Genomic DNA, 21,168 nt, shown 5'->3' on the forward strand with positions numbered 1-21,168 from the left:
ACAGACTATTGAAGGCTCTTCTTTCAGAAATCATATACAATGCCTGCAGGTGTTCTAGGAGCCCAATTGTGCAAGACTGAGCCCACAGGAAACAGCTAAGAGGAAAATGTTAGCAATGAAGGCCCAAGGAGGCCATTGAAGCAACGAGGGCTTGCCCTAAGGACTGGTGTGATCTGGCAGGAAGTGACATCATCTGCAGGGACCCCTCCCAGGCTTACACTCATGTGCATAGGCCTGGTGCTGAGAGCATGAGGAAATTAAGGGCAGGGCCAGGATTTAGGGAGCAGCTGTGCCTTCTCTTCCTGTTGCTATAATAAATTTCCTGACATAAGCTACTTAAGGAAAGATAGATTTCTTTGGGGTCACAGTTCTTCAGGTTACAGTCCATCCTAGTGAGGAAGTCACACAGCATCAAGAGGCTGAGGAAGCTTGTCAGGTCACATCCATAACCAGGAGCAGAGAGCAATGAATGGATTACAGTCTACTCAGCAACCTGCCTCCACTTAGAGTCCAGGACCAGCAAGGGAATTCTGTCACCCACAGTGGGTGCATCATCCATCCTTAGTTAATGCGGTCAAGGCAGCTCCCCACAGGTATGCCCACAGGCCCATCTCCCAGATGATTCTAGACTCTGTCAAGTTGACAATTAGCACTAACCATCACAGGAGCCTAGCAGAAGTGAATGCCCTCCAATGAGGATAGGGACGAGCTAGAGGGGCCCTGTAGGCTTCTATTTGGAGAACCAGGGGTTGGGGAGACCATGAAATGGGAAGAGAGATTCTCTGAAGGCCTACTACCTGCCACAACACAGCGGGCAAGAAACTTCCCCTCTCCCATCTACCCTGATCACTGGCGTCGGTTGACACAAGGTTACCCACCTCTGCCAGAAAAGGAGGAGAAGGGATGCCCAGATGAGAAGGCCCCCCTCCTGTCCCCTGAGGTGCCTTCCTCTTGTCTCCTCAGGAGCAGCCCAGAACAGGGCTTCTAACCATGGATCAAATTCCTGACCTTCCACCCTTGGCCCACTCCTGACTCTCACAGCCTCCTGTGCTCCACCCAGGAAGAGCTGGAAGGAAGCTCGACTGTATTTTAACACTGGAGGGAGAATGCATCATTTACTACCAGCCAGCATACTCCCGACCAAAGCAGTCCTCCACCCTCGGGGCAGTCCTCTATCCCAGGGTACTTCCTCACCCCAAAGCAGTCCTCCAAAGCCAGGCAATCCTCTACAATGCCCCAGCGTACTCCTCCACCTTGATGTAGTCTTCCATTCCTCAGGCTGTCCTCCCCCCTCTCCCCCCTACATCCTTCCCAATTTCATTGCCACTCAATCAATCTTGGGGCTTTGAAAAAAAACTATTGGACTTGTTACTACTGTCTGTCTGTCTTTCTGGGTCATACTACAGCTTGCAACCCCAAGCAGAAGGCCTGCCTGCTGGGAAGTTCCCATGGTATGAGTATTGAAACTCTGAGTTGCCACCACTAGGCATCACAGATTCCCACCAGGCCCTTGCTGCTGGGCACCCAAGGGGCCACTCCAAAGCACTCTGTGGACAGTATCTGGTGGCTGGAGGAAGTTTCATGCTGATAACCACAGGCTTTGCTCTCAGACTCAAGTTCCATTAGGCCCATTCCACTCCTGTGGACTACACAACAACTCAAGAGCATCTAGGGGAGCCCTCAAATGTCAGAAGGGTTCCTGGGAGGGCACAGTATGCCCATCCATCAGCCCTTTGTTCCTGAATAACCCTTGAAAATGTCTCTTAACCTGCATCATCATTCTACAGACAAGAACACTGAGGCTCACAGACGAAGTCGTCCCTCCAAACTCGAAGTGGCAGAACCATGACTCCAAGAGACTCATAGCTAGCATTCGTCTTCCTTCATGACTCCCGCTGACCATCCTTTGATACCTGACAAGGGGGAAGTGTCCTTGCTTAAGGACAAGCTCAAGGTGCTGTGAGACTGAGGTCTCAGGCTGGTGCTGAGTTAGAATATCCGAGGGCAGCCTACCTGACAAGATGGAGGAGTGCTTCACGTTGGCTCAATGTGTTCAGCAGACATGGAGGCCCAGCTCCTAAACCTTCCATGATCCTGCTTTCCTCGACCGGTCCACCTACCTTATCCTACCTACATCCTCCAGTGCTGGAATTTTCCATAAAGAAGCAGACACAGCTTTTCTAGAACCTGACACACTTGTTGGTCCTGCCCCTTGACAAGTAAATCCCGAGGTGGTGTGAATCCCACAGGTACCCAAGAGCCACCAGGTCAACCCCGTTCTGTGCATGCCCACTCTGGGCATCGGGCTTTTCCTCTGCTTCTGTAGAACGTAGTTAAGAAATTGAGATTTAATCCTTGGCAGACCAAACAACCACCCCCAACTCCCTCTCCTGCTCCTCCCCTAGTCCGTGCCAGGGCTGGGAGAAAAGGACAAGGTGTATGTGTAATGCGTACAGCAGCTACAGGGCTTGCTCATATTTAAAACTTCCTTCCATATATTTTTAATAAAACAACTGATACAAATTCAAAACCCACTTCATAAATCAAACATTATTCCATGTTGGCGGCTTCAAGGTTTCCCGGCGCTTGGCTAGGAGCACGGGTCTCCCAGACGGGCTTTGCTCTCCAGCGCTCCGGGTTTTCTGAAAGGTTTATTGGATTTCATAGTCCCTTAAGGGGAAACCCTTTAAATGTCTTTGCAATTATAAGTCTAATAACACTTCCAGCCCTTGGACACAGCCTTGACTTGACAGAGATAAGGAACTCCAAGTTGCTCAGTCAATACCAGGCTATTAATCTCTGTCACCTCGCTGTCACCGAAGCTCAGGAAAACAATGTCGTTTCTTGACCTAGGTGAAGGCACGGAGTGATTTTATTCAGAATGTCGGCATTCATCAACTCGGATTTTGTCAGCCCCTCAGCTCCTAGAAGAGGAGATCTTCATCCCACTGGCGTTGACGCCCTTCCAATCCAAGAGTTGCTTCCAGTCCTGGTCCATTATTATTATTTAGCACTTATTCAAGTGTAAAAAGACGTTAAGAATAAAGTTTTCCCTGCCATAAAGAGACCTGGCAGATAAATCACTTCCTGATGCTCTTGAACAGCCCAGGCCAAGGACAGCTGGAAATTACCAAAGGCCGTGTTTGTTTACATATTCAAATGAAGGTTAATTTTTATCCTGTCTCTGCTCAAATTTGATTAGGGTGGGGCTCTCCCCCTCCCTCAGTGGTCTATTTATATCAACAGCCTCCCTCTTGACCTTGAAAGAAACCTAAGAAATTGTTTAAGAGAAAAGCTGACAAAATTCCTAATGAGAAAGTAACCAGGAGAAGTGAATGTTTCTCAGCAGGGCAGCCAGCGTTGCTGCTGGCTGCAGCCAGAATGGCAACGTACCTTGGGCTACCTTCTCAGGGGTGGGTGGGTAAAGCCAGCTGTACCCCCAACATAGCCAGGATAGCAGAGGAGCCTGGCTTGCCCTCTCAGGCCAAGAGTCAGGTGGAATAATGCAGTGGGCACTGCTGTGGTTCGAATAAGAAATACCTCCCCCAACACAGAAACCTTTCCCAACCTTAATGTATTTGAACTCTTGGCCAGCAGCTGACCCAACTGATTTAGTAGGCGTGGAACCTTCAGGAGGTATGGACTTGCCAGAGAAAGTAGGTCACTGGCAGGCAGGCCTTGAGACTTTATAGGCTGGCCCTACTTTCTATATTCTTGACTACAGAGGTAATGTGTTCAGGTGCCTTACGCACCTGCAGCCATGATCCCTTTGCTATAACAGACTATATTCTTTCTTAAACCGTGTGCCAAAACAAACAGTTCCTTCTTTTAGCTACTTTTATGGAGAATTTTGTCACAAGGAGGGCAAAGGTCACTAATAAGGGTGCTACCCCAACGGCACCCAGCCCCAGAGGTGCGGGCATGCCAATCAAGCAGCCTCTAGAGATGAAGAGCTGCCCCAGGTACGTGGAACCCAAGTCTGAAAAACTGCCAGACCAGAGCAGCTGTAGCCCCATGGGAAACCTGGGGCTTAGGAGCAAAGGGGAGAGGGTGAGGCAGAAGTCTGGACCCCAGCACTTCAGATGCTACTGTTTCTTAGGACTCATGTCAGGATCCCTTTCTTGGAATAGATAATGAGGCACCCTTGGAGCCCTCAGAAGGGTGACGTTGGTTAAGAAACAGCAAGAAAGCATGCTTCTGAGAACAGGTGCTTCCCAGAAGGCTGTTCAGGAAGTGTCTGGGGCCCGGAGACATGGTAGGACTCAACCAAACCTCTGTGAAGAAAAGCAAATATATTTCTGCCTTTGCCACAAACTAACACTTAGCACATTCCACTGATAGCAGTGAAGGCCATTCCTGTCTAAGGCTCTTGAATGGATGACAAATCAACTTGAGAGACCAACCAAAGAGTAATGACAAAGAGCTGCTCATCCCCTAAGCAAACTTCAAGGCTCCTCTCTCTCTCTCTCTCTCTCTCTCTCTCTCTCTCTCTCTCTCTCTCTCTCTCTCTCTCTCTCTCTCTTCTAATATGAGGGTCCCAGGAGGCTCAAACACAAATTACCCATCAAAGAGGACATGTTTGCAATCAAATTTGGCCTCGGGTTTCTTTTGTTGCTTATATTTTGGCAATTTGGTTCTTTTGTGTCCCTTCCTGTAAGTCTCCCTGAACCCCTTTCCCACAACAACAAGGTTTGAGTTAAATGTCTAGGGTTAGAACTTCGAGACCAAGCTCAGCTTGTGATTCCTGTGAGGAAAGAATGAGACTCCGGTTAGGTAAGGGTGAGAGTGGCTTCCTTATCTACACAATGAAGACCTGGGGCGAAGCTAACTCTTGTCTACTCCTCTTCTTCAGGAAGCCCCTGGTGGCTTGGGGCTCCCAGGTAGGAAGAACACAGAGAGTAAGAGCTGAATTGACACCCAGGCCCATTTGCCCGAAGCTTGCTTGCCCCTGCTCTAAGATAGCCCTCAGTTCCCTGTGAAGCTTGCCCCTGCTCTAAGATAGCCCTCAGTTCCCTGTGAGCCAGGGTGGTGAGTCACCTAACAGCTATACCCGCCAACCTGCCACCGATGGACTGTGTCAACTTGGAAAAGCTTCCTGAGTGATCTTCCTGTGCCTCAGTTTCCCCAGCTTTAAACTAGGATTATAAGCAGAGCCTTTCCCAGGGTTGCTAAAAGTCTTCAACATGCTCACACTTGGCAAGCGTACACATGTATACCATGTATAATATGTGCCATGTATAATATGCCTCGTGTGGTTCTTAAATACAGTTTGCAGGCACATGGACCTGGTTGTGAGTTTCTGCTCATGATGGAGAATGCCCCACCGTTTAAAGTGATTTTCTTCTTGATTCAGGGTTTCTCTTATATAATGGCTGGCCCTGAGCTTTCTATGAGGGTGACTTTGAACCTCTGAGCCTCCTGCCTCTACTTCCCAAGTGACGGGATTAGAGATGTGCACCATCAAACTCAGTTTACACGATGCTGTAGATCACATTCAGGGCCATCTGAGCTATATCCTCTGCCTAGAATCTCTCACTTAAAAACATAACTACTCTCAGACACAGAGGCAGAAGGAACCATCCTGAGAGAGGAAGATGTTACGGAGCCTTTCGGGAACATACTCACTGCAGGCACTGTTGTGGGGAAGGTTAGTGGGGCACAGAAAACCTATCACCCAAGACAGAGAAGAAGAGCTGTCCATCCCCTAAGCAAACTTCAAAGCTCTCCTCTATTTATTTTTTTAATATGAGGGTCCCAGGAGGCTCAAACCCAAATTACCCGTCAAGAGGACATGTTTGCATTCAAATTTATTTAGCATTATTTAGTCAGCAAGCAAATATACACATATAGTTTAGGTGTCAGACTAGAGAGAAGGCCAGGAGATGTTAAGTCAGTCAGGAGTAGCTCTTCTACTTGGAGAAGTCACCATGTGGGTGTCCTCATATTTCCAGATTAAAGAGCTGCTCTCTAAGGAATTTTAGTCCAATCCACCATGGAAAAGAGCCACGTTTGGGTCCCCCTGCCTGGTTCTGATGAATGCCAGGGAATAGGATGATAGTAGGTGGAGGGGATACCCTGAGGTTCCTCTGACAATGAGCCAACATCTCTACCAGAACTCTGCTCCTTACTTGAACGGGATCAGAGCTCACCTCCCCAGAGCCAGAGCCAGGGATCTCGCTTTTCCACCGCTCACCAGCCACACCAGGCTAACCTTACCCCATGGAGCAAAGATGTATAAAAGATAAAATGGTGTTTCCCTTAGACAAATCCTAACTCAGTAACTGTCAGGACACATGGTGGGGCCTGCTGCCTATTGGTCATCCATGTCACAGAGCAGCTGTTCAAGTGAGTCCCAAACAAAAAAAGCAGCCCTGACACCCCACTGCAATTGCCCAACAGCCACAAGTGGCCAAAGGCACCTACACAGCCCAGCCCCATATAAAACCTTTGTGCGGACACAGTGTTCTATTTAACTGTGATAACCTAGAACATAAAGAGAGAAAGGGGGCTATCAAACCAGCCCCACCTCTTCAAAGCTGTCACCTCAGAATCCTTGGGTCTTAGAAGACTGTCAATCTTGTTCTGTAGCTTGGGAGTTATGTCAGGTAAAGATTCATATACCGGGAGAGAACCTTTCACAGGGATGTACTATTCTGAATGTATCAAGCTAATAAAATCTAGTCTGTCATTCCCCCACCTAGGGGTGGTCCTGTGGTGATGGGAAGATGACAGGAGGAAGTGCAGCTCCTACACAGTGAGTTTCCACCTAAGCATCCCTGGGTGAGGAACCCACTGGGTTCAGCATCTTCAGCATCCTCCAGGGTTCCAAGGATGCATAATGACCTGTCCTCAGCATTATTTAGTCATCGAGCAAATATACACATATAGTCTAGGCTTCAGCCTAGAGGGAAGGCCAGGAGACCTTAAGTCAGTCAGGAGTAGTTCTGGTTCATAAATGGGGAGTCTCTATTGGTTCCCCAACTAAATGCATCTGAATCAAGGAGAGAGCCCCAGGTTCTACTAGGGTAGAATCCATCTAGGGGACACAGGCTGGCAGGGGAGGAGACTCAGCCCTGTCTCATCACTATCACATTGCCAGGAAGAAAGCCAGACCCAGGGAAGCAGGCAGAGAGCTACCAGAGGCTGTCTCCTGCCATAGATCTGCCCTGAAGATCAGTTGACAGATCTCACACAGAAAGCCTGTCACTGGTCTTGACACACAGATTTGGCCTTTACAAGAAGCATCTGCACTCAAGAGCTCCCCTTAGGTCAGTTACATACTATGGGTGTCGGTCTCGGTAGACAACCCATCCTCAGTCACCAAGGCAGAAGCACAGCTGGCCTCCCTTTATCCCAAACCACAGCCAAATCAACACAGGGTTCTGGGAGAAAAGACAGAGATATTGAGAGCAATAGCAACAGTAGCGGGCACTTCTTGATGGACTTTTAGGGCTATGATGGAACTAGTGTTCCATGGGAATCACCTCATTTTATCTCGCCATGATCCACAGAGAACTGACCCTTTTTACAGATGGAGAAACTAAGGCTCAGAGAAGTTCAACAACTTCCCTTATGATCCTACCACAGGTAACAGGAAGAATGAGCATTTGTTCCAATTTGTGTTATAATGTAGGCTTACGGGTCACGTGGCGGGGTCACACTCTCTTCAAGTTTGAGTGAGTGAACCGAAAATCCAATAGAAAATTTCAAAGAACTAATTATCTTCCATAATAACTTCCAAATGACTAAAGCCAGTAGCACTCTGGATTGATTCAAGAGGTGGCTGAGTGCTCCCTGTGGCAGAAGGAAATCGCCATGGCCTTGAGAAATATTCTCTGTGCCCTGGTCACTGGGGTGAAGTCATAGCTGAGGGCTCTCCTGGGAGAGAGTCTACTGCAGACATGAGATGAGAAAGGAAGAGCCTTCTCTGGACAGGTGACCTGTCAGCACCGGTGACTCCCGTCCCCAAATGGCAGGCTCGGAGAGCAGGGTCAGACAGTGCTCCATTCTGCCAGCTTCAGAGATGGGCAGGGGCACGGGCCTACTTCCCAAGGCATAGCCCATAAATCAGCCAAAGCCGGCTGCACAATTGCAGAGCGCCTCTTTCAAGCAGCTCTGAGGAAAAATGGCTCCATCTGCTTGCTGCTGGGTCATAAATAAAACAGAATTGGAGCAAAATGGATGGAAAGCAATTTTTGGAAGATGAATTTCCAAGACTTGGCTTCCATTCCTGCTCCTCTGCTGCTCCTGGAAATGGCTGGCTGCGGTCCTGCCGAGCCAGGGCTGGAGCAGACTTGATGGGCGGGGAACAAGGATAAGGGCTGGCCATCACAGGCTTCTTACAAAGGCTTCCTTGATGAGTCCTCCTCCTCCTCTCCCTCCTCCTCCTCTTCCTCCTCTTCTTTTTCCTCCTTCTCCTCTTCCTTCCCTCCTCTTTGTTGCTCTCCATTGTCCTCGTCATCATCATCATCATCATCACCACCATCATCACCATCATCATCACGATAAACTGGTTAATTGGCTCCTTATGCCTTCTTATGCAGACACTGAGCTGGAAGCTGTACATCTGCCCACATTAAGTCTTGATCTATCCTGACTGCGTATGTTTAGGGCTGCAGAGCTCTTCCCCAGAACAGTCTCCATGACTTGTGCTGTGCCTCTCTATCACATTTTAGAATGTTCCTCATTGGCACATACAATTGTACATATGCATCGGGTGCAGTGTGACACTTGTGTGCATGTGTGCAAAGTAGAATGATCTTCTCGGGGTCTCAGGAAGAGCATCTCTCTCTAAGATTTATCATTTGCATTGGGAACATTCAGAATTCTCAAGCAGTCCGCTCTCTCTCTCTCTCTCTCTCTCTCTCTTTTTTTCTTTAAAGTTTACTCAACACAACATAATCTCCAACTTCCATGAGGTGGCTGACCACATCCACAACCAAAGCTGCCTCTGAACTGGAACTCAGCTGCTGAGCCAGTCCCCAGCCTCAGCATTCTTGTCAGCTCCAGGAGCACTCCTTCTGTAGTTGTCTCTGTCTGCCTCTGCTCTTGTGAATCTTGCAGGCCACTCACCCTCTGGACCCTTGGGCCGATGCCTGCCAGTGCAGGGTGTTGGGCACAATCTCTGGAGGTGGGTGCAGGTAATCTCGGAGATATTGGATGCCCTCATTCATAAGATACAAGTAGAAATGTCTCCAAGAGAAAAAAAACACCCATGGAAGGAGTTACAGAGACAAAGTTTGGAGGTGAGACAAAAGGATGGACCATCTAGAGACTGCCATATCCAGGGATCCATCCCATAATCAGCCTCCAAACACTGACACCATTGCAAACACTAGCAAGATTTTGCTGAAAGGACCCCGATATAGCTGTCTCTTGTGAGACTATGCGGGGCCTAGAAAACACAGAAGTGGATGCTCACAGTCAGCTATTGAATGGATCACAGGGCCCCCAATGGAGGAGCTAGAGAAAGTACCCAAGGAGCTAAAGGGATCTGCAACCCTATAGGTGGAACAACAATATGAACTAACCAGTACCCTGGAGCTCTTGTCTCTAGCTGCATATGTATCAAAAGATGGCCTAGTCAGCCATCACTGGAAAGAGAGGCCCATTGGTCATGCAAACTTTATATGCCCCAGTACAGGGGAACGCCAGGGCCAAAAAGTGGGAGTGGGTGAGTAGGGGAGTCGGGGGGGGGAGGGTATGGGGTACTTTTGGGATAGCATTGGAAATGTAAATGAGGAAAATACCTAATAAAAAATATTTAAAAAGAATTGTCTCCAAGCAAACTTCAAGCAGCCCTCTTAGCAACCCATTGTCTTCTTCCTAATCTAGAGCAGGTGCTTCTTAGAACAGGGAACTTGCCAGCTTTTCTACCCCACTATCTCTGAGCTAAGGACAATTCCTAACCAGTAGGAAGAATTCAATAAATGTTTTTGGATCGCTGAATGTATTATGTATGTATGTATTAATTGATTAATTAATTACTTGTGGGATTCCCAAAATCTGTGCAGCATAGCCAGCCTGTGTTTATCTCTGCATACCCAGTTCTTACCTCTGACTGACCACAGTACATTTCATAGACCTTCCTTTAGTCATAATTCCTCCTGCACTATAACTTCCAGCCTCTGACCTTGGTGCACTATGCTCACTTTCCCTGGTATTCCTCTGCAGATCTTCCTAGGCAGCCTTGGCCCTTCCCCTGACTTTGTTCCTGGTAATGAGAGCCATGGCCTTTGCCATTCTTTCAGCTCGTTATCAGTGCTAATGGAGTGCCTCTCACACTGCCATTACATACACTCATTTATGACCATGCAGTGGTGAACATCTGCCCAAGGTCCCTGGGGTGGATTTATTCAGCCAGTGCCATAATCCAACCCAGGACAAGGCATGGGCAGCAGGAAGTCTGAGGACTTGTGCTTTGCTGCTCTTGTAGGCACTATGCTATGTCATCTAGGACCCTCTTTGGTTCTTAGTGAAGTTGACATGTCCTTGGGGGTGCCCATTGTGTGCTCTACTGCCCTGGTGACTGACTTCAGTGGCCTTTTAGGCCATAACATCTGTGTTCGCTCACCTCTTAGTGACTTTGCATCCAGCTCTCCTAGTCACATACTGTTCTAGAGGGCATGATCAAGACAGGAGACTCTGGTCCTCGTGGAGCTTCATCCCAGCCAAGGTGCAGATGAAAACAACTGTGAACACAAAGGAGAAAGAATTTCAGAGCCACACGATGCTACGGTGGCAAGGGAGATGGGGAGACAGAGGAAGTGACCACCTCAGATCTCCACAGGTTATTCTCCCAGCTTTGCTCTCCTGGCTGCCTACAGAGCCCACATGCACTGCTTTAGATGACACTTTGCAGGGACCCTGTCTACTCAGGCCAATGCTTTGTATCATCCCCACAGATGAGACTCAGTGTGACTAGAACAGTGTGAACTAACACAAGGAACAGACAAGAAAGGCCTCCTGCTCCGGCCAGTGCTCATGATCAGGTCTCATGTCTTCTCTCAGAGACACAAAAATCCAAATAGCTGATTCTCCTAGAACAAGGGAAGCCTAGGATCTGTCCACAGCAGAGTTAGGGGATTCCTGGGGACCTGAGTCTTCTGATCTCTCATGGGTAATTTAAAATTACTGAGTTCTATCTATAGTGTCAATGTCCTGTATCAGAACTGAATCTTCCATGAAGGACATGTAAGCATTTCAAATAAATGCACACAGTCAGATTGAAAATTCACCGAGCAAGGTCACGTCAATCCATTGCAAAGGAGTACGGCCAAGACAAGGGCCAAGGGCTTCTCTGGAAATGGAGATCCAGTCACCTGCCTCTCCCACTCCTCAGCAGAAAGTCACCAATTCAGACTGAGGCTAGCACCCTGAAGAGCCAGGTTCTTAATTGGCTCTACCACACACTTGACAAACAGCTTGTAACTCTGACACATCTCCCTCCTCACTTGACCTTATATGTTCCCTGTGTACAAGAACAAAATGAGGTTTCTCTCAGAAGTGACTGTGAGACTATGAATATTGTCTCCACATAACGTCTCCAGCCTTCCCTCCACAGTAACCTGCCCTATATAGTGTGGTGTGTGCATAGTAATGACATTAATAACTGTTGTCAAATAACTGGACGTGTGGGTGGATCGATGGATGGGTAGATACATGGGTAGATGAAACAAAACCACTTGGTAATGTTTCAGAGTAGAAAACCAAAAGGAAGTGGTTAAGAGAGACCAGGAGACGCTGAAGATGTGGCTGGCTGAGAAAATTAGCCAGAGTAGGTCATCACTCCTCTTTGTATCATTTCCCCCAAGTTGAAGAGACACAAGGCTGACTTGAGTGAAGCCTCTGACCACAAACTAAAGGATTATAAACACTGAAAGGTATGGCTCTTTGCAAGATGAGGAGGGTGTTCCCAAGACGGTTGGATATTGATGTCTAGAGAGGTGAGAGACCTTTACTTTACAGCCACTACTAGTGTTCACACCAGATGGGGTTAATAAGCAAGTGTGTGTGTGTGTGTGTGTGTGTGTGTGTGTGTGTGTGTAGGGGGAAGGGGGATGAAGTAGGAAACCTGCCAGAAGAGACCGTTGAAATAATTCAGGGATAGGATTGAGATACAGCTCAGCTGACAGGGTGATGCCCCAGCAAGCACAAGGCCTACAGTTTGATTCCGAGCACTTGCCTCATGAACAGACCTGGTAGTGCATGTCTGTAATCCCAGCACTCAGGAGATGGAGGCAAACAAACAAATAAACAAAACAAAAAGCATCAGAAGTAAAGGGTCATCCTCAGCTACCTATTGAATTCAAGGCCTCCCTAAGCTATATAAGAACCTGCCTTACAAAAAAAAAAAAAAGAAAAAGGATCTAGGAAGAAAGTAGTGATGTGTGGTGATTGGTGGTAGCAGAGATGGGGAGAGACTAGACTTCTGGGCTAGTGGAGACCATGCCACCCAAAGAATGGAACATCAGAGGTGAAGCACAGAAGTAAAGAAATCCAAGGATTGAAACCTGCATAAGAAAACATACTGAACTGAACTAAATGAGACAGAGAAGGCTTAGGAGAACAGGCTTGTGAGAAACGGAGTTCAGTTAAAGATGAAATGAGTTTAGGATAGGAGTTTAGGAGTCTGTTCAGCATCTCTGCTAATCACACTGTGTGGACAAATGCTTGCTGTGGCTTCCTGCGTTATAGGAGCACCCATGGGCTTGATGTGACCAACAAAGCAGGCGTCAGTCGCCTGAGTCAGTTTACAGTTTGCTGCTTTCATTTTCTGTCACACTGTGACCGGTAGAGTTCTAGACAGGAAGTTGGTCCATCAGGCAGGAGTGAGGATAGCATGGACAGAATGCAGGGGACAGACAGAACACAGAGAAAGAGACCTTGTGGTGATGGACCATCATGATTTGAGATTTGATACAACCTTTTGTTGGAATATCAATAGGCAGGTGTGTGTGTGTGTGTGTGTGTGTGTGTGTGTGTGTGTGTGTAGCTACGGGAGAGAACTCCAGGCAGGAGGTAGAAACTGTGGAGTCCTTGACAAAAAGAGGAGCTAAAGGAAACCAGCAAGAAACGGTAGGGAAGACCTGTGGTCAGAGGAAGGGGCAGTGGAGGCCTGAGGGGTGGGCAGCATGTGTCCCGGAAGCCTAGGGGGAAAGATGCATCAAGAAATGATTAGCTGTGGCCATTGCTGCAAACAACTCAACCAAGACAAGGACTCAGAACCAAGCCCTAGACTTGGCCGCACGTAAGTCACTGATAATTCAGCCAGTGGTGGTGGTCATGGATATGTGTGTGTCTGTCTGTGTGTCGTCTGTGTGTCTGTGTCTATATGTGTGTCTGTGTGTTTGTGCGTGCTCATGCAGGCATGCTCATGAGAATGTCAGATTAGATTTGGTTCAACAAGAAGGAAGGAAATGGAGACAGCAGATATGTAGGCACTGGAAGGACAAGTACTGAAGAAGCGAGCAGAGAAATGTGACATTAATTGATGGAGCAACTGGTATCAAGATAATTTACATGGGGGAAGATACTAGCATTGCTTGTGTTCTGTAGGGAAAGATCCAGCAGAAAGGACAATGTTGAAGCATAGGAGACAGTGGGCAGGATGTCCTTGAAGAAACAGAGATGTGCCGGGCGGTGGTGGCGCACGCCTTTAATCCCAGCACTTGGGAGGCAGAGGCAGGTGGATTTCTGAGTTCGAGGCCAGCCTGGTCTACAGAGTGAGTTCCAGGACAGCCAGGGCTACACAGAGAAACCCTGTCTCGAAAAACCAAAAACCAACCAACCAAACAAAAAAACCAAGAAACAGAGATGTGATAAGTAGTACACAAGGGAAGAACTGGCCTGACACGGGACCAGCCTGCTCTCTGTAGTAACCCAAAGAAAGTCAGCTTGAGCAGCCCCTGAGTCCATCCCATTCTAAACTCGGCCCTGGTGGTTCTTGGTTCTGCCTCGTTATCAGCCTCATCCAGTGACTGGTACCACAGTGATCTGGTACCACAGTGACTGGTACCACAGTGATCTGCTACCACAGTGATCTGCTACCACAGTGATCTGCTACCACAGTGATCTGCTACCACAGTGATCTGGTACCACAGTGACTGGTACCACAGTGAGCTGGTACCACAGTGATCTGGTGCCACAGTGATCTGCTACCACAGTGATCTGCTACCACAGTGATCTGGTAGTATACTCTTACCCCTCTGAATCGTTCTCTTCTTCTGTCTCCAACTTGATTCAAAGCTCCTCTCCCTCTCCAGTCAGGTTGAAGCTCTGTGGGGAGAAGGAAGGACAAGTGCCAGTCGGAGACACTTCAGGACTCTAGCTCTTCTAGTTTAGACACAGAGTCCTCTCCACATCTGCTAACATAGGGGTAGTACTAAGGGGCTTAGGTCAAGGTTAACTAGTTCTTTTTGCAACTGTAGAGACCGTATATATGTTCACAGAGCCAAGTTCAGCTTCAACTTGGCCTCTGGATAACAGAGGCCCTTCCTCAAAAAAACTGCAGCGAATTCTACCCCAGGGAGTCGTGGTTCGTTTTTGGTTGTGCATTGTTCAGAGTATGGAAGTTTCATTGGTAACCTAAGACACAAGAGAAATGGTGGGGTGGGTTTTCATCACTTGGACAGAGAAGCCAAACAAGGTGGTGAGGTCTAGGTTGTAGCTCATAAAATTTTTATTTTAAGGGGCTGGAGAGATGACTCGGTCGTTGCAAGTACATGCTGTTCTTGCAGAGGACCCTGGTTCAAATTCCAGCATCCATCTCAGAAATCTCCTAGCCACCTATTACCCCAGCTCCAGGGGATCTGATGCTTCTGCCCACCTCTAGTACCAGCACACATGTGCACATACGCCTACATAGACCTATCCATAGAAACATTATTGGCTCTGAATAAACTTCAGAATAGGCATCATTAAAGTGTTCTGTAGGGTAACACACCAAAGGCTGCCAAGGGAAATGCTGTGAAGCCTTGTATCTGAGGGTCCTTGTGTGGCCGATGAAAATGGTGACGTTACAGGAGAACTCAGTGAACAAGGCAGGACTGGCATGGCTGAAGGCGGCCTCGGTGGTTAATTACAGATTTCTTACTCTTCAAAGGTCATGATCACCTTGATCCTAAACTCCCAGCTGACTTGTCCTGGGAAAAGTCACACGTTCTAGAAAAGCACCATTGCTAAGCGAGGTTTCTTATAAGAAGCCTCTGAGTGCAGGCTGCATCGCAGCACTAGAGTCCAGCCTTGGGCAGAGCCTGAGCAGTGATTGCAGACACTGGAGCTGAGCTCCTGGGTTTGGTGGAATGAGCACAAATATCAAAGGGAGAGGCCGCACGTGCTCAAGCATTCAGAAAGAGTTGATACCTAGTTTTAGTGTTGTGATTTCTAGACTTCAGCATTCTCCAAACTCAATATAGTTACAACCCTCTAATGCTACTTCCAGGAGAGCTGGGATTCTATAGAGAATCGTCAAGCAAAACCCACACATCTGCTGGCTAATAAAAAGAACCTGCTATGTGAACTGATGAATTAACTCCAAAATCCTGAAGGCTTTTCTGTGTTTATTTGAAAAAAAAAAATAGACCAGCAAAATCCATGATCCCGGAGAAGTCATAGGACTCCAATATATTACCCCGTCTCTACAGTTATTGAAGAAGGAAGTAAATTAATGAACTGCATAAGAAAGTCACTGGATGAACACAGCCACCAAAAAATAAAATAAAATAAAATAAAAACCCACAGATAAGAAACAAGGGCTTTTTATTTATTTATTTTTTTTTTTTTTTTTTTGTTTTTTCAAGACAGGGTTTCTCTGTATAGCCTTGGCTGTCCTGGAACTCACTTTGTAAACCAGGCTGGCCTCGAACTCAGAAATCTGCCTGCCTCTGCCTCCCAAGTGCTGGGATTAAAGGCTTGCGCCACCACTCCTGGCTCGAAACAGGGGCTTTCTTTCTGTTTTTCCAGTGCAATACCTTACAACGAGCTGCCGCCCAAGCACGATGCTACTTCCAGAATACAACTCTAGTAAAACCAGAATTGATGGAATACTATTTCGTTCCAATCATGAAGGAAACCCTGCTCTTCTTGACAACACACAAAGAACCAGGCACAGAAAGACACCTGCCCTATGAGCTTTTAAACTCGTAGGAACCCAAGGGAGCGGTGGTTGCCAGAGATGGAGGAAGGACCAAGAGAGAAGTTGGTCAAAAGATGTAGAGTTTCAGCTAATATGAATAAGCTCCAGAGAGCTAGTGTGCAGCAGGATATCTGTATTTATGTATCATATTCTGAAACTTGGTAAGTGTTCTTATGCAAGTGTTCTTATGCAATCAGTGAGTACCTGAGGAAATGCATATGTTAATGATCTTTGTTGAGCCACTCCACTCGAAATACATATTTCAAAACACCGTACATAAGTGTGTTCAATCCTTACATATTATTTCAAAACAACATTGACATTGTGTTAATTTAAAACTTCTCCACACCTTTCAGTCCTAGTTGTAAGTTCTGATACCCATGCATCAGGCAAGAATAAAAACATTTTATGATTATTTCATAATAAAACGTAGCTGAGGACTAGCTATTATGCTTCTGAAACCTCAAAGCCAACCCCCAGTGAGACAACAAGACCACACCAAACCAAGAAGACCACAGGTTCTAATCCTTTCAAATAATGCCACTCCCTATGAGCCCATGGGGGCCATTTTCATTCCGACTACCACAGACAGCATTCTCTGATATGTCTCTCCTTAATGTTTTGCCACTGAGAACCTTTCTAAAAATTGTATCATAGGAAGCCTCCCCTGGAACAACTGATCCTGCTTTGAGAGGCAGAGGCAGGGGGATCTGAGTTAGAGGACAGCCTGAACCAAATATATCAACTTCCAGGAAGGTCGTGGCTACATAATTAGGCACTGTCTCAAAACAATGGAAATTGTATTGGAGGGTTCCCTAGGTGAAACCTGAATTGAAAGGTAGGGTGTTCTTGCTCTCATTGGCCTTGGGCCTGTCCTATACCCGGTGGCAGTATATCTCCAATAGTCCTACTTAATGGAAAACCTGAACCCCTGAATGGGAACATATACTTGATGATAATGAAGACCACTGCTGAAACAGCAGAGGTCAATATTTGTGGTTAGGTTGGGGGAACACTTTCTTTCCTCCAACAGGAGTTTTTCTTTGTGTGCAGGAGACTGATCAGTAGCCTTGTTTTCTTGTGTCCTGTTGGCTTATGTTCATTTTCATATTTTATAAAGGAGCAGTAGAGTAAATCCCCATAGCACCCTGCCTTGCTCCTGTTGGAGGAATCCCTGGGACAATTTGAGTTAGCCCTTCTATGGTACAAGCCAACATTTACCAGAATGCTGGGCTCGTTCACCTTCAAATTTCATGCTATGATGGATGTTTTCTAAGAACAACCCCATAGCCAAAGATCTTGAAGGTTCTGCCCCCTCTTCTGCTCTACTCCCCCGTAGTCTCTATGATGATATTTCTTTTATTGTTTCTTCTTTTCTTCCTCCTCCTCCCCTTCCTCTTCCTCCTCCTCCTCCTCCTCCTTCTGTGTGCGTGCATGTGTGCATGTGTGTTTGCATTTGGGTAACGATCAGGCTTGGTTGTCTTTATTCAGGAATACTACCCAATTGTGTACTGAGACAGGATCTCTCATTGGACAGCCAGTCCCAGAGATCTTCCAGTTTCTTCCTCCTCAGTACTGGGGACTGTGTACACCACCAGTCCAGCTTTTTCACATGGGTTCTGGGTACCAAACCCAGGCCAGCATGCTTTCATGGCAATCACTTTACTGACTGAGCCAGCTCCCCAGCCCTACTAGACTGTATTTGTTTTATGTATTGTACAGTGTCTGACTTCCACCACCAACTGTGTTTGAAACCCAGGAGAGCAGGAATGTTGGTGATGTTTGGTTCACTGTGAAATCTGTACCATAAGTGCCTTCTACCTAGCTGACGCTCAGGAAATATTTGTTAAATATAAATGAAGGCAGGCAATGTAAGTCGAGGGGCTGGAGAGATCCCTCAGAGTTAAGAGCTGGGTTTTTTGTTTGTTTGTTTGTTTGTTTCAAAAGAGCCAAGTTCAGTTCCTAGTACCATCATCAACTGACTTACAGCTTCCTGCAATTTCAGCTCCAAGGGATCGTATTTGGTCTCTGTGGGCACCCACACTCAAGTGCACATCCCCACATGCCCACCCCACACACAGACAATCAATTGAAAAACAAGTCAAGTCTTTCAAAAGTATAGATTGTGGTTACAGTTCATTGTGGCAGGGAAGTCACTACAGCAGGGAATTAGGACAGATGGTCACATGGTGTCCACGGTCAGTAAGCAGGAAGAGATGAAGGCCTGTGCTCAGCTCATTTCCCCCTTCTCTATAATCCAGGATCTCAGTAATTCAAGGACTGGTTCCCACCTCAGTGCCATCAAGACAATCCCCTACTGGCATGCCCAGGGGCCCACTCCCAGGTGATAAATGGTCATTGTTTGACATCACTGTTTAAAGGATGATCTTCAGGCAGCAGCTGCAGTCACAGCAGAACCCGTTGTCCCTTCCGTGCTATTAGCCAAGACTTCTCACGAACGGGCTCCCCAAACAACATCCTTCTCTCCCTCAGCAATGCCCAAGGCCAGGGACTTCATTCAACAAAGGCTAAATTCTTCCTCTGTCTCCAATCAAAGAAGTCAGTCTGACACAAAGTTGTGTCTCAGAAACAGTAGCCATCATGCAAGCTGATTATCTGGAAATAACCAGGACGTCTTGAGCATTCTTCCCACCTGGGGACAGCAAGGGGCCCTTGTCAATTCTTTACTTTGTTTTTTTATTTGTTTGTTTAGCGTGTGTGTGCATGAGAGAGGGGGGGATGAGAGGGAGAGGGGGAGAGAGAGAGAGAGGGAGAGAGAGAGAGAGAGAGAGGGAGAGGGAGAGGGAGAGGGAGAGGGAGAGGGAGAGGGAGAGGGAGAGGGAGAGGGAGAGGGAGAGGGAGAGGGAGAGGGAGAGGGAGAGGGAGAGGGAGAGGGAGAGGGAGAGGGAGAGGGAGAGGGAGAGGGAGAGGGAGAGGGAGAGGGAGAGGGAGAGGGAGAGGGAGAGGGAGAGGAAGAACATATAAGCCACAGCCATGTGTGTAGAGATTAGACAACTTGTGGGAGAAGGTTCTTTCCTTCAATCACGGGAGAGTCCAGGGGACTGAACTGAGTCATCAACGTGGCTTTACCAACGTGGCCATCTCACCAACCCTCACCAATCTCTCTAAGGAGTAAAGCAAGCAGGGGTCATTTTCATATTGTAAGCCACTGACCAACATTCCAGGTCTCGATCACACATAGCCTCCCTGCCCAGAGAGCACTTCTGGGATTTGTGGGGATCTGTCATGCATGTATCTATCTGTCCTCACCCTTCCACTAGGGACCTGCCATGCACCTATCTCTCCTCACCTCTCCTCCCTTGCTTTCAGCTTGTCCCTCCCAAGCAGTTCCCACCTGGCAGTACTCACCATGGAAATCATCCACCAGAACTCTGACCCCATGGAATTAAAAACCTGGCCTGCTGCATTAGCAAGGGTGAGTAGTCAGGACCCTCCACACCACCTCAGACACCTGCAGTCCCACACCTCCAGCCCCAAGGAAGGTTTAATTATGGTGTGAGGGGAAGATGTGGCCTCATTTCTCACAGGTCACTGCTACTCCAGCCTTATCCACCAAGAGAGCTCTGCAGCTCTGTGGGACCCAGATGGGAAAACCTCAAGCTTTCTCCCACTCCCTGACTCCTGGGGATACACGCCAGCCTTGAGTTCAGAGACTGAATCCTAGAGGCACTGGGATGTGTTATATTTGGCTATTTAAGAATCCGAGATGTTAGAGGAAAATAGCATCTCCAATGACTTGAGTTTGGGCAGCAGTGGGAGCTTGGCACCGGTCACCTGGAATGCAATAGCAAAGGGGAAATTGTGTTCAAGGTGCTGCGAGTACCCGCGATTTCTAGTGGGCAGAAGAGGAGAGGGACCAGAGGTGAGGAGGAGGGAGGCGGCAGCTAGACCAGGCACCCAACACTATCCCTAAGAATATTTTACTAATTGTCCAGTAGTAAAGCATTGCTTTCATCAAACAGTTTTATGAGTTTTGGCATGTCTAGAGATCCGTGCAACCATGACAGTCATGATGCAGACCAATCTCATAATCTAGAGTCACATTCTCCATCTCTTTCTGAGGGTCGCTACTCTGCTGGCACTGTGTGTGGTTTGTGTTTTGTTTTGTTTTTTAAACTTCCTGTAAATGTCACATAAATGGAACCATGTCTTATGTAACCTTGTAAGACTGTGATTTCAGTCAGCATAATACATTAAAATTAACCGTGTGGCAGGCTGTATCAATAATTATTCATTTTTATTGCCGTGTTGTATCCAATTATATGGATGCTCACGCATTTCCCTGATGGGAGTCATTTGGCTTGCTGCAAGTGGGAGACAGTGATTCATAGAGTTGCCGTAAACCTCTGTAGACTGTGTCTGCGCATGAGCATTTGGCTTATCTGAAGAACACACAGGAGTAAGAATGCTGGGTGGTGTGTTAAAGGAACACTTAACTTTTCAGGAAAGAGCCCAGCTACTTTTCAGAATTGCTAAGCCGTTTGATTCTCACCAACAGTGCCTGAGAACTCCAGCGGCTCCTGGTGCTCTGCAGTGCTCGGGCAGATTTCTAAATAAGCCTCTCACGACAGCTTGCACAGCAGATTTAATCAAGGGAGTGACACAGTGAATCTGGAAAAAAATTAAAGGCAGAGGAACCAACCAGAAGTGTGACATCAATGCAGATGAGGACACTGACGGCCTAAGCAGGGCAACAGCAGTGGGGACACATCGTCAGGGAGAGATGGTCAAGAGCAGTGGCCCTTAACTTGTGGCTCTTGACTCCTTTGGGGGTTGAATGATTCTTTCGCAGGGGGCACACACCAGTCAGGTTTCCTGCATATCAGATATTTATATTACGATTCATACCAGTAGCGAAATTGCAGTTATGAAGTAGCAACAAAATAATTGTGTGGTTGGGGGTCACCAAAGCATGGGGAACTGCATTAGACGGTTGCAGCATTAGGAAGGTTGAGAACCACTGCCCTAGAGACTAAGGGGGCTTTGGGCTAAGGAAAGAAGTCATGGCAAGT

The sequence above is a fragment of the Mus caroli genome, unplaced genomic scaffold (assembly GCF_978045245.1).
Source record: "Mus caroli unplaced genomic scaffold, Mus_caroli_1 scaffold_10, whole genome shotgun sequence".
Lineage (NCBI taxonomy): Eukaryota > Metazoa > Chordata > Mammalia > Rodentia > Muridae > Mus > Mus caroli.